The sequence below is a fragment of the Panthera tigris genome, chromosome F2 (genome assembly GCF_018350195.1).
Source record: "Panthera tigris isolate Pti1 chromosome F2, P.tigris_Pti1_mat1.1, whole genome shotgun sequence".
Lineage (NCBI taxonomy): Eukaryota > Metazoa > Chordata > Mammalia > Carnivora > Felidae > Panthera > Panthera tigris.
In genome coordinates, this window is record NC_056676.1 from 52,308,490 (window position 1) to 52,323,033 (window position 14,544).

The following is a 14,544-nucleotide window of genomic DNA, read 5'->3' on the forward strand; positions in this document are numbered from 1 at the left end:
CCCGACCTAGGGCCCCGGGCGTCCACCAAAGGGGAGAAGCCGACCAGAGCCTGAGGGGGCAGTCCACCACCCCCTGCTCTCCGAGCCCATGTCCTCTCGCGCCTCCCTGCACGAACACAGCCGCCCCCAAGTCCAGGGCAAACCTGCCAGCCCCGCGGAGCCCTCCTGAAGCCCCCGCCATGCGTGTCCCAAACGCCAGACCCGGCCACGTCGCCGGCCGCCAATGACAGGCCGGGCACAGGACCGACCGAGAGGGGCCAACGCCGGCAGGACTCAGCGCGCTGACCCCGTCACCCGGCCTCCATCGAGAGGATGACCCCACCGCCCAAGGCTGGGATACCAGGAACTCTCTGGCCTGGGACTTGAACCCCTGAAGGAGCAGGCACTGAGAGCTGGCCTTCCTGCGGAGGAGCCTTCTGAGCCAAGACTGGCACGTCTTCCCAAATGTATACCCCACTCGGCCCTCGTCAGATTTATGAAACTAAAAAAAAAAAAACAAAAAAAAACAGAAACAAAACAAAAAAACTCTAAGCTTCAGCCCTTGCTAAGCCTCAAAGTTGACAGCCAACCCCAATCTGACAGACGTGAGTAACCCATCTTAAAAGTACATCTTTCAGACTAGAGCCATCTCACTGATACCACATGGTGCAGATAGGCCATTCCCGCGGAGCCTAAATGGCAGATTTATAAGCCACTGTTATAAGCAAATCACTGTTGCTTTTTTGAGGCCACTAAATTTGGGGGGGGGGGGGTTGTTGCCCAACAATAGATAACTTGATACATTCTGCCTCCTGTCTGTATAATCTGTTATCCTTCTACTCCTTATCACCTGGGTCCTAAATTCAGATTCTCATCACTTGCCTAGAGTATTGCAATAGCTGACTCCTTTCCTTCCCTCCAGTCTCTCCCTGGTTGACTTTCATTTCCACAATTCTCTATCTTGCTAACTTACATCTTGTTTATATTACTTCCCCAAAACACAGAAAAGAATTTGAACCGTGATCTGAGAAGTTCTCAGTATCTTTCTGCGGTTCTCAATTCTGGCTGTCCATCAGAATTACCCACGGAATTTTTTAAACCAATGCTTGAGCCTCAACTCAGAGAGTCCTATTTAACTGGTATAAACTGGAAACTAGCCCACCGTTGGTATTTTCTTAAAGGTCTCCACATATTCTAAATGGCAGTCAAAATGAGAACCACTGAAGCCATCCTGGGCAGAAAAGAAGATGCAGGGATAGGTAGGACGAGAACATGGCCAACACCAATATTCAAGGTATCGGTAAAGGATGGAGATGAAGACTGATCCAGAGGTTCAGAGTAAGAGGAAAAGCAGGGGATTAAAATATGAAGAAAAGTAAATGATTGGGAGTAGAAATAGAAATGTTAGGAGGACATTGAAGATAGTTCAGAATGTTCATGAATTCCTTATGTTGTTTTATTATAATAGGACGATTAATACAGTTGTGATAGGCAAAGGTAACTCCCGAGTTGAAACAAAACTTACCGATATTCAATAGGACATGATTTCATTTCACATTTTAGCATATTCCCCAATACTATCATAATTCATGGATTTGTTCAAGAAACATGTATTGAATGCCTACTATTTGCCACACATTTTTCTAGGGATATAACAGTGAACAACACAAGCGTCTTTGCCCTTAAGGAGCTTACATTCAAGTTGGGTGTAGCAGGCAGTTAAAAAATAAACAAGAGTATAATATGTCAAAGATTGGTAAATGATATAAAGAAAAATAAGGGAAAGGGGAAAAGGAACACTAAGGCAGATGGAATGGGGGGAGTATTTTTTTAAGAGGTCAGAAAAAGCTTCACCAGTAAAGTTTCCTTGAGTGGAGACCTGAAAGAAATGAAGGAGCCAGTCATGTGAATGGGTGCCTGTGGAAGTGGTACAAGAACAAAGAGCGAGTGAGAACATCGTTGAGGTTTGTAGGGCACAGCATGGAAGTTCGTGTGCCCAGTAGAAGATGAAGTCTAAGAGATAAGAGGGGCAAAGAGAAGGGCTTTCAGGAGTGAGGAGGAAAAATTGTGACTGGCAGCAGTTCTTCATCTTAGAGTAGTACCTTAGAATCACCCTACCCTTGCCCAGTCTGCACCCTTGGAAATTCTGCTGGAATTTATCTAGGATGAACCAGACAGCAGCAGTTTTTAAATGCCCCCAGTTTATTCAGAACCATTGCTGTAATGATTTAAATGGATTATAGGCCACTGTATTCTATGGATTTGCTCTGAGAGAGATAGAAATTCTGAAGGATTCTAATGAGAGAAGAGGCAAAAATCAGTATTTTAACTAGTTCATTCCAGTTGCTCTGTGGAGAATAGACTTTACAGGGCAAGGACCAGTTTAGACCACCTATCTGTTTTTAACATTGTCCATAATGAACATGTGTAGCTTTTGTATTAATAATAGAAATCTCTCATTAAAAAAAAATTTTTTTTAAACAGATTGAGAGCTAACTGGGTGATTGGTATTAAGGAGGGCACTTGTTATGATGAGCACTGGGCATTGTATGTAAGTGATGAATCACTAAATTCTACTCCTGAAACCAATATTACACTGTATATTAATGAACTAGAATTTAAATCAATACTCAAAAAAAGCATATCTTTTAATGAGAAACAGAGCATTATATTCTCTATTATTCATCTATTCTTCCAGATGTGTTTCTCAAAGAAAGATTTTCATCATGACAACAGATTGTGTATTATTTTGCCATAGCTACCATAATAAAGCACCACAAATTGGGTGGCTTAAAATTCCCAAATCCAGGTGTCAGCAGGACTATGCTTCTCTGGGACACTGGGTAGATTCCTTCCTTGCCTCTTCCTAGCTTCTGGTGGTGGGCAGCAATCCTTTGCATCCCTTGGCTTCCAGCTGCATCAGTCCAATCTCTGCCTCTGCCATCAAAAGGCCATCATCACATCATCTTCCTTGTGCCTTTGTCCAAATTTTGCTTTTATAAGGATACAAGTTGTATTGAATTAGAGCCCATCCTAATCACTTCATCTTAATTTGGTTAAATCTACAAACACCCTATTTCCAAATAACATCACATTCCTAGGTATTGGAGTTTAGGACTTCAACATATTTTTTGGGGGGACACAATTCAAAACATGCAGATGGATTCTCATTAAATCTTTAATTATAAATAGTAGAATTGGAATCGTGTACCAGTTTCTCTATCAAGACAAAATTCTACAAAGGAAAAAAAAATAGAGCTATTTCCAAAAGTTGATAAAATTCTTGAATAAAGGATGACTGCCCTGAAAAGGAAAGTGTATGATATGTTTTTTGATTCTCTAACTTTTGTACTCCAGCAGTCGTTTCTCAGAGAAATGACTGAAAACCTATGAAAAGATTTGGTTGTTTCTGGTGGCTTTCAATCATGGAACATAAATTTTCAGTGCTTTGGTGGGTTGATAGTTAGGGCTGGATCCTTTAGCCTTTATGGCCATATAGCTGCTCCAATTTATGGAAATTAGAGAATCACCCACACCTTTCAAATTGTTTTCACAGTTCCAGAGTAGTGGGAATTAGAATCTTAATTAACATTAATCTGAGAGGGTGCTTAAAACTAGTCTAACCTGCTGAACAACTTCATTTTACCCACTGAAGTCTTTTGTTTTCAGCATTAGAATGAAAATTGTTAGGCTGACAGATGAACTTTATAGGGTGGCTGAACTTTGTTGAATGCTGGCTTTGAGAGCCAACAACAAGCTTCATGAAGAAAAATTCAAGCAACACATAATGCTTAGCCTCAAGATACCCGGAGGCAAAGCAAATCCTTATCAAAAAGCCACTGGTGACGCAAGTAACCAGGTTGAGCTGAAATTAATGTGTTGGCACACATGCTGTACAAGGAAAATAAGTGAGCATTCTCTCACAGGACAGAGAGCAAAAGATGATGAAGAACAAACACCTACTTCTCGATATATTATCAAACATCATGTTTGGAATTACTCTAAAAGTACACACTGTGAAGTATAAACTGTGTTTGACCCATCTATTATCTGGAAGTGAAATAACTCCAAATTCATTTATTTCCACTAATCAGCTGCTACACATTTTTCTCCAGCTTCTGCCATCTGCTTTTAATTACCAAAACAGTTTGCAATCCAAATTTAAATGATAAAAAGTTAATTATCACAGGCTTTCAGCATACAGGTGTAATCAATAAGAAAAGAAATAAGCAGATTTATTCAGTTTCAAAGAGAAACATGAATCCAGAACATTGCCAAAATTACCTTATTTCTTGGACATTTTGAGAGTTCATAAACGAAATCCACCCTGTGGATTTTTGATTCTCTAACTTTTGTACTATAAAAGGCTATAAAGTAAATTTGGATTAACAATACTAACAAATAGTGTTATTTTGGGAAGGATGGTTGAAATAAAGTTAAAAAGACCCAAACAGATTTCATGGAGAAAAGTATGACTATGAAGAAAAATAGCTCTCTCTCCAACAGCAACAATTAAAACTGAACATCTGAAGTTAAATAGCATAAATGTTTCGACACCTGGTAAGTTTACCTTTATGTCATATTTACATAAGTTTTTTTTAATTTTTTTTGGAAAAGAAAACCAAATGCCTAGTTTTCCTTTTCAAACAACAGAAAATCAAGGTAAGAAAGAGAAATGAAATTAAGGTTGCTGAGTGTCTACCGTGTATTTGTATGTCACAAATTCAGTCTTGCAGACAATCCTATGGAGATTATTTCTCCCACTTTAATGATAAGAAAACTGAGCCTCAGAGATAAATTTAAGTTGAAAGTCAAACTTAGGGCACTCTGTAATTGATGGGTACCTTCCACTGCCTGATTAACACATGATGAACAGCAAAAAACTCGATAAAAGAAAGTTTTGCTGTATTTTTTGAAGGACCCCACTGGATTGACAAGTGTTAGTGTTCAAAAAAAATAAACAGTTCATTTTCCAGTACTACATCTCATCAAGGCTCGAGTCCAAACAATTACATATATAAATTTATTTATGTATTTATTCATTTATACTTACATATAAGGTATATACTATTATTTTGATTATAATATATACTTTTATATGTATATTACAAAACATGACAATAATTTATTTAACATTCTGGTGTTTTTCAAGCTTAGCAATGAGCTATATAACTCTTAAGGATACATTTTGGAAAAGACAAAAGAATTGAAAAGGAAAAGAATAGATGGACCCAGATGAAATGGAAATGAGAGAAGGCTGAAGTGGGTTGTCAAAAGGGAGGTATGGAAAAGAAGATGAAAGTAATCAAAGGAAAGGCACAGAGAGAAATGAGAGATGTGACATGCCATATGGCAAAAGACTTTCGAGAAAGAGAAAGAATGCTTACAGAGATATTTTAGGAAGACTTTGTTGTGATGTCAAATAAAATCCTTTCCTTGGTCTCCCTATGACATCATCAGTAAAAGCCCTTACTTGTAAAAGCAGTACTGCAGACCACCTCCGCCAATACCCAAATGCCAAGATTTTTTCCCTCTCAAGAGCCAACCAGGGGTTGGTTATTTGGCCAAGCATAACATCCCAAAGTGACAGCAGTAGTTGCTGCTTAGCCTCTCACCACAGCCACCATGCAGAGAAGCTTCTGTAAGACAGCCAAAATCCCCTTAGGATTCTCAGTAGGGGAGGCATCAGTTGGAACCCAGAGATGGATCCACTAGAGGTGGCAGATCACTAACACTATCTTATTTACCTGTAATGTGAGAAGGTTTGTTGACTTGAGGAAGAATTTCTACGTACCTGAATAGGATGCACCCCTCTCCACCTTTCTGATACACATCCTTGAAAGGTATATGTAAAATGAACCAGAGGATAACAAAATAAACTTTCCTCAGTCCCACCTACTTTCTTGTCCCTGAGACATGCCCATTACAGCAGTTTATTAAGAAACTTAGATGCTAGGAGAGACAGGAGAAGAAAAGAGGGGGAGAAACAAGCATGCATTGCCTGGTATCATTCTTGTTCATGGAACCTGGCCCTATCCCCTCCAACATGATTGAATGTTGTCTTTTGGTTGGTTACACATTGGGTCAAACACATAGAGGTACCCAATTAATAAGTATGATAGGACTTCTGGCATTTACTAAGTCAACCAACAACTTGAGTGGGACCTTGGAATTCTCTTAACTTGTCAGGAACTTAGGGTCTCATGTCCTTTACCCTGAAATTTGGGTTAAGTAATATCAACATTAATCTCAGATGTTGAATTCAGGGAATAAACAGAGGTAGGCTGAACTAGCTGGGATGAAATAATCAGGGAAAGACTGGTGAAACTAAAGTTATGAAATTTTTTTGTTTAATGAAGGAAAGGGAAGTGGCTGCCTCCCTACTCTCCCATTCTTAGGATATCTCCTTAAAACATAATAGGCCCAGGAAGAGGCCTAACCTTTCGATTTTAAAATGTAAGGTCACAGGCCTTCTGACCTTTGGAATTGTAAACACCTAGCTCCAAAATGAACACAGGAGTCTTTAAGGAGGTAGCAATCACATATACATCATTCATCTCTTGAGGAGATAAGAGAAGTTAACTGTTCTTTTTTCTGCTTTTCTGTGTTAATTGATGTGAAATTCTGTCTGGACTTTGTAGTCACTTTCATACTACCTTAAATGCAAATCTGTTAGGAGTTTTCCATTAATAAGTTGTGCCTTCTCTGTGTTCTATATTGATGCAAAGGAGACTTCTGTTGTTGGTGGCTGCCAGGAAACAGTAATACATGCACGCAGAAGGCAAAAAAAGACAAATAACTTACTGGGATGAGGCTGAACAGTTGGGTAGCTGGTGGTATCATTTAATGTGAACAGCCACAAAAGAAGGGGCAGTTCTTTCACAGAGAGCAGAACTTCAGTATTGGAGGAGTACTTAACTACCAAACTTTTATCTCTTATTTCAGTCTCTTCTAACACATCTTGAATTTCTCCACATCCAATCAATCAGAAGACCCGATTTTTCATCCTTTCAAAATCTCTTTGAAATCCACCTGATTCTCTCCATTCACAGAGCCATTACATCAGACCATGTGGCCATTACCTCTCCCCTAGCAAATTTAATCACCTTCAATTTTGCTGCCTCTCAAACCACTTCTCCACACAGCTATGAGTCATATTTCTAAAACACAATATCTCTGCTTAAAACCGTGGTATATAAAGATCTCTTTCTTCTTGCTTCTGCTTACTCCACCAGCTTGATTTCTCATGACTCCAAAACTCTTTGCCCATTTCTTCAATGTGTGGTCCCACCATAGTAAATTCCTCAATGTTACTTGACAGCCTTACTCTGGTCTCTAGGGTTTTGCATAGGCTAATTTCTTAAGACCATTCACAGCCATCCCTTCCTTTAGTCACCATCCTCCAAACACTACTCTCTGCTCTTCATTTAGGAGTCAACTAGAATAGATCACCTCCCTCTGAATTTCTTGTCTGACCCTTTCAAGGTATCCCTAATTTCCCCTATAGCACTCTGCTTTGACCTAATCTACTGTTTGTCATAGTATACTGTATTTGGCAATTCGTACTGTCTTTTATATTATAAAGTCTTTGAAAGAATTCTTAATAAGTATTTAGTAATCAAGTCAACAGGTTATTGTTCAGGAGTAGGGTTGGTTTGCATACCAGCTTGAACCAGTGCTTTAAATGAGTTACGAGAACCCAACTACATTTCAGTCTTGACTCTGTTTCCTTGCATCTTGACTTCACTGTCAACTGCTTCTGGTGTCACACATGACTGACAACAGCTGAAGGTCTGTGTTCTCTCCAGCCCAGTCACAGCAAAGTCCCTGAAGTCCCTGAAGTCACAGCAAAATTCTTAATGAATGCCATTAGTTTTGACTGGGACACATGCCCACTGCTGAAGCAATCACTCTGGCCAAGGAAGCTAAGGTGCTCTAACTGGGCTTGAATAACATGCTCATACTCGGAGCCAGAGATGGAATTCACACTAAGAGAGCCACATGGAGTATAAGGGTGGTTCTTGAGAAAATAATAGAGATACTCGTAACAAAAGAAAAAATTAATGCAAACTGGGAAACAAAAACAAAACAAAACTTTCCACTACAGTAAATAAATTACATGGCTGTGTAAATCAATATATTCAGTGGCAGGTTAAGAAATTATAGCTTAAGAAGAAAATCCAGCTACAGACGCTTGAAATCTCATTTATATGATGATTTAGCTAACCTTTCCCTATAAGGTAGATTTCTTTGGGAGCTAAATTAAATCCATTTAAGTTTTTAGTTTTCTGCATAATAATGGAAACTTATTTCTGAGTTGCATGCTACACATTCCAAAAAGATTTATGATTATGTAGATTTTCACTTAACCTTTAGTTTGAATATGACATTTTAAATTTGATGATTGGATTTCCTCAATAAGTTGGAAACATGGAAAAAGTTTGTGGAGGAATGACTAATTCTGGGTAATAAAGGCAAGAAATAGCACTTTTACTGTAATTCTAATTCTTTTTTTTAATTTTTTTAAGTTTACTTATTTTGAGAGAAACAGAGCACACAAGCAGGGGAGGGGCAGAGAGAGAGAGAGAGAGAGAGAGAGAGAGAGAGAGAGAGAGATCCAAAGCAGGCTCTAAATGGCCAGCACAGAGCCTGATGTGGGGCTTGAACTCACAAACTGTGAGATGGTAACCTGGGCTGAAGTCAAGAGCCAGATGTTTAACCAACTTAGCCACCCAGGTGCCCCTGTAATTGCAATTCTTAATGATTAGTAATAATTTAAACATACATACATAGTTTATTATGTGTGATTCAACTGGGAGATTCAATTGTACTAAAAAGTTAGGTAACATGACAGACCAGGGCAAGAAGGGTAGAAAGAGCTAATTTATATTCAGCAAAAGGTTTCCAGTTATTTAACAACTAAGAAAAGCTTTAAACACACTTTTCCCCCCTCTGAAAATTTTAGTACAACTTGGCTGCTCAGAGAAAAATCAGCTTCTCACAACACCTTTTTGTGATGAGAGCAAGCTGCCAAGAAAGCTCTCACCTGATAGAAGCAAGTCTGAGGAATGTCTATCTTGAATCAGGTGTTATAATTAGTTTTGACACCACTTTCACAGTAAGACTCCTTAATCCTCCTGAAATTTTATAGAGGGATAAATCAAGCACCTCCTATATTATTTACAGTATTCCAGTGGTGTCTTTAATCTCTCCTGTTCATACTTCAGGAGATATTTGAGTTAGGGACATGTGGACTGCCCTAGAAGTATCAGAAGATTTTTTTCATGCTTAGAATAAATGCTTTCCTAAATAGAAAGACTCTGTTCACAGTTTATACAGCCGTATGATAAAAGAGATTCTGTTCCCAGAGGCAGCATGATAAATCAGAAAAAGCACTGAATTTGGAAGTCACATGCTTTTAGCAGAAGTTCGCAATCTTTGCCTTAAAGTTTTTGTGACCTTTAAGAGTTTCCTCATCTCCACTGGGGAGAAAAAGTATCTTGTATCTGACAGTTATTATGTGACTCAAAAGGAAACCAATAACATATGCAAAAGAGGTCTACAAACTACACAATCATACAATCTCAGCCTCAATACTTCCCTATGAGGAAGTACTTGAAAATCGTAGGAACTGAATATATTACAGTGGAGTCAAGACAGATTTGTGATATGTATATATACATATGTATAACTGCTAAATTGCAGTGCAGTGATAGCTAACATTGATTAAGCACTATTTATATGCAAGGTACTTTGCAAGGCTTCTCCTTCCAAATCTGGCTACAATCCCATGAGTTGGCTAATATTGTTATTTCTATCTTATAGAAAAACCAAGGCCAAAAAAAGATTAAATAACTTCCATAACTCCACACAACTAGAAACTGTGGTCCTTTGACTCAACATAGGCCAATTTATTCAAAGTCAATATTCTTAGCTCTACATAACTTCTCTATCCATATAGGTCTATGTGATGGAAGACATGGTCCTGGTATACTCCCTAGTAAAAATAATGTAATTGATTCATGATAAAGAAGCATCATCAACTCATGGGAAAGTAGTTGATCATTTAATAAAGAATTTCAGGAAAATCAACTTCTTTTGGTTTTATCATAGCCTCATAACACCAGAATATTTAAAAGCTGAAATAAGCCAATCACTTTTTAAAGCCTTTTAAATAAGCCTTTTAAAGCTTTTGTTTTAAGTCTTTAAGTCTTAAGCCTTTTTAAGGGTGAATAATATTCCATCATATGTACATATCACATTTTGTATATCCATTCATCTGTTAATGGATAGTTGAATTGTTTCCACTTTTTGGCTATTGTCAAAAATGCTGCATGAACACTGGTGTACAAATATCTTTGTGAGTTCCTGCTTTAAATTCTTTTGAGGTATATACCCGGAACTGGAACTTCTGAATAATATGGTAATTCTATTTTTAATTTCCTGAGGAACCTCCCTACTGTTTTTCATAAAGGCTGTACCATTTTACATTCCCAACCAACAATGCACAAGAGTTCTGATTTCTCCACATCCTCACCAATAATTACTAATTTTTGTATTTTTATAATAACATCCTTGAATTTTATAGGTTGTTTTATAATACACATGTATTTTTTTCAACTTCCAGGAGTAAATACCTTCAAACACTATAAAAGAAAATCAAGAATGACACAGTGAGATCTTGTTGAATATGAAAAGGTGGAATTTCATGTCCCTAATTATTGAATTAGTATCTTTATCTTGAGACTTCCTTATAATGAAAATTGTCAGAAAGCCTTTCTTCTTCCTATATTCTGCATCTCACTTGAGGAGATTGCCCCACTATTAATTGATATACAGCCTCACCTTGATCCTTTCCATTATCCCTTATATCTATTTGATAACTAAGTGTCCTTACATATATTTCCAAAGTCATTTTTCTCTTCTTCATCACCACTGTCATTGCCTTGGTATGGCCCTCATCAATTCTAGTCTGATTTAGAGCATTTTCTTCTTCTCTCTCTGTCCCTCCAATATTATTATTCAAAGAGGCAAATATAATTATACCATTGCTTTGCCTCTTGCGCCACCAATATCTTCAGCTAAACTTCTCAAACATAGGGTACTTTGTCACATTTGTATGAAGCATAAAAATCATTCTAAAATGTTGATTTTCTTAAATGAGAAAGAACTTAAATAATAATTTACATATTACAATAAGCACAACTGTATTATGTAATTTTCCTAAATTTTAAGCAAAACCATAGGCTTCAAAAGTTTTCCCCACATTAGGACTTTGGACTATGTGAACTACAGTGCCACAACATCAGAGTTTATTTCTCTCTCTGTCTATAAGGGTACACTGAAGGGGAACCTTGAGAAATACTGATTCACAGGATAAAATATAATCTCCTTAGCATGTCATCTGATGTTCCCTGTGAATTGTCACTTGCCTATATCTCTAGACTCACTTCTTTCACCTTCCTCCATATTGATGCCTTATGTTTCAGAAATGCCGTATCATTTGTGGTTTTCAGAACATCACTCTACCATTTCATATGCTATTCTTCTCTCCTAGAAGTTTCCCCATCCCATCCCCCTATCCAAGCTGTTCTATGTGGTGAACTCCATTTCCACCTTTGTATATCTACCCAAATACTTCTTTGAAGCCTCCCCAACAATCTCCTCTACCCTCTGCTCCTTCACAGTGTTACCTAATATGTCTCTCACCTTAATATGTCAATATTTTGAGAGACCCTATGATTAAAGGCATAGTTTCTAAAGATAGTCTACATGGATTTGAATCCCAATACCATTTTCTACCTGTGCGACTTTAAGCAAGTTAACTGACTTTGCTGCACCCAGATGTTCTCTGTAAAATAGGGCCAATACTAGTGCTTACCTTATGGGGTTGTTGTTAGGCATTTATAGAATAATATATGTACAGGACTTAGAAGACCTCCTGGAAAACAATCAGCATTCACAAAATGTCACCTACTTTTGTCTTAATCATTTTAGCATCCTCACGACCTGCCACAGAGTAGGGGCTTGGAAAATGTTTATTGGAGCAAATTAAATTTCCTTCTTACTAAATACATGCTTTTGGCCTTCAGTTGCTTCTCTTTGGCCAAAAGAAAAGCATTCTTTTTTAAAAAACTGAAAGAAATCTTGGTGACTGGGAAACCCCAAATGTGCTGCTCACATCCCTGGTGTCTCAAATTATTTTGTGTACCCTGCCCTAGAATTGGCCGTGGTGGTAACATGTCACAACAGCTAAATTGAGAAAGGAAAGAAATAAAAACACTGATGGTTTGAGAGGGAGTTCATTTTCCCTTCTGCTATCAGAAAGTGGTCCAAACCTCCACACAGGACATGAAAAGCAAACCTATACTTGGAGACCCATCTTTCAGAGTTATGAAAACCCATTAGATATTTGTTGAAAGGAAAACGTTTGTGCATTTGGACACTAACTCCACGTAGAGGGAGAAGACTGCCAGAATGCTTGTATAATTGCCTGGACTGCTAAGGGTTTTGTGCAGGGTCTTGAGACTGGTGATAGATGAGCCTAAAAGGACTGCTTTAAATAAACCAAACGTCTTGGATTAGTGTCACTGGACTTAGAGCCCCCTGGGAAAGGCCTGTCTCCCGTGATTTCCAGTATACTCCACTTCCAACGAGCTGGAAATGCCACAAGAAAACTGCTGTTCTCACGGTATTTTTGCCTTTTCCATTTCTAGTTTTAGCTAAGAAAAAAAAAATGGCATGTGTACATGATAGAAAAATCAGAGCATCCAAATGTTTGATCTTTAAACTAAATAGAATTCACCGTGAGTTTCAAATAAATTCAAATAAAATAACTTTGGGCACGTTCTCATAAATTTCATTTAGGCGGATATATGCCTACAAGTAAGCCAGATTTATTAAACATTGACTATCCTGAAATTGTATTCCATATACATTGATTGAAGGCAAAGTGGCAGAATAACTAAAATTGGTTAATGTCTCTGAATTTTTGTTTAGGGATACTTACTTAAACTACTTCCAAAAATGTGCTATAAATAGGTAAGCATATTTAAGTAAATATTTGGGTGTTTCTCTATAAGAGATTGACTTTTGTCTATTTACAAATTCGTAGAAGGGTTTAATTCCATGTTTTAAATTATGCTTCAGTAAAATGCAGCAAATATTTGAGTCACTAACTATGTGCCAGGCAGAGTGCTAATAGCTGGGGACCTACTTAAGGGCACATTGACATATGCTAGTTGTTTTTAAATATGTGCAGTTACGAATACTGGGGCACCTGGGTGGCTCAGTTGGTTAAGCGTCTGACTTTGGCTCAGGTCGTGATCTCACAATTCGTGAGTTTGAGCCCTACATCGGGCTCTGTGCTGACAGCTCAGAGCCTGGAGCCTGCTTTGGATTCTGTCTTCCTCTCTCTCTGCCCCTCCCCCACTTGTGCTCTGTTTCCTCTCAAAAATAAATAAACAGTAAAAAAGTAAAATAAAATATAATAAAATAAAGAATATTTAGATAAGGTCACTGAAGAAATCTGAAGAAAAAGGAGAAAAAATACAACGCAAATTGTCATAGAACAGTTTAAGAGTGATCTTCAACAGTGTGCTTAATGTGTTTCTATCAGTAGCATAAAACGATGACTAAAACTTGAATGAAAATTAGTGTTTTTTAATTCTACAAAATCTTGATTTTTGCATACAAGTTAATATTTAAATATACCTGTAAAAAAAATAGAATGATCACTGTTTAAATATTCTTAGTGGGGGGCACCTGGGTAGTTCAGTCGGTTGGGTGTCCGACTTCGGCTCAGGTCATGATCTCTCAGTTTGTGAGTTCGAGCCTGCATCGGGCTCTGTGCTGACAGCTCACAGCCTGGAGTCTGCTTCAGACTCTGTGTCTCCCTCTCTCTCTCTCTCTGTTCCTCCTCCGCTTACACACTGTCTCTCTGTCTCAAAAATAAACATTCAAAAAAAATTTTTTTTAATTTTTTCTTAATGGCAAATGTTCATAAACCAATTAAGCAGATCATAGTACCAAAGTGATAAGAAATATTATTCATATATGTACATACTAATAGATGTGTCTAGATTAATTGAATCTGTTAATTTTTACATACATACTATGTACATAATATATATGGGTAAGAGCTCAAAAACATGGAGATATACTTGGGTCTGAATTTTTGTTCTACCTCTTCATAGCTGTGTGGTCATAACTGCTTAACGTCTCTGCATGGCAGAGTCCACGTCTATAAAATAAGTGTTATAATAGTAACTACCTGAGAAAGTGATTGAGAGAATGAAGTGAGGATGCACATAAACTGTTTAGCTGAACGCATAGTGAGCATGCAGTGAATGTCTGTAGTAATACTAACAAGGTTAATGAAAAATGCTGTTAATAAACTACAAAGAGAAAGAAAATTGAGAACAACTGGGGAAAGCTAATGATGTTAACATAATTTTAATAAGACTAGAAATTGTAATAACGATGAGTAATGAAACCATGTGTATATTTCATGTTGTAACTCAAATATATGATGATATTTGAATGTTTTTAACACTGAACCCAGAG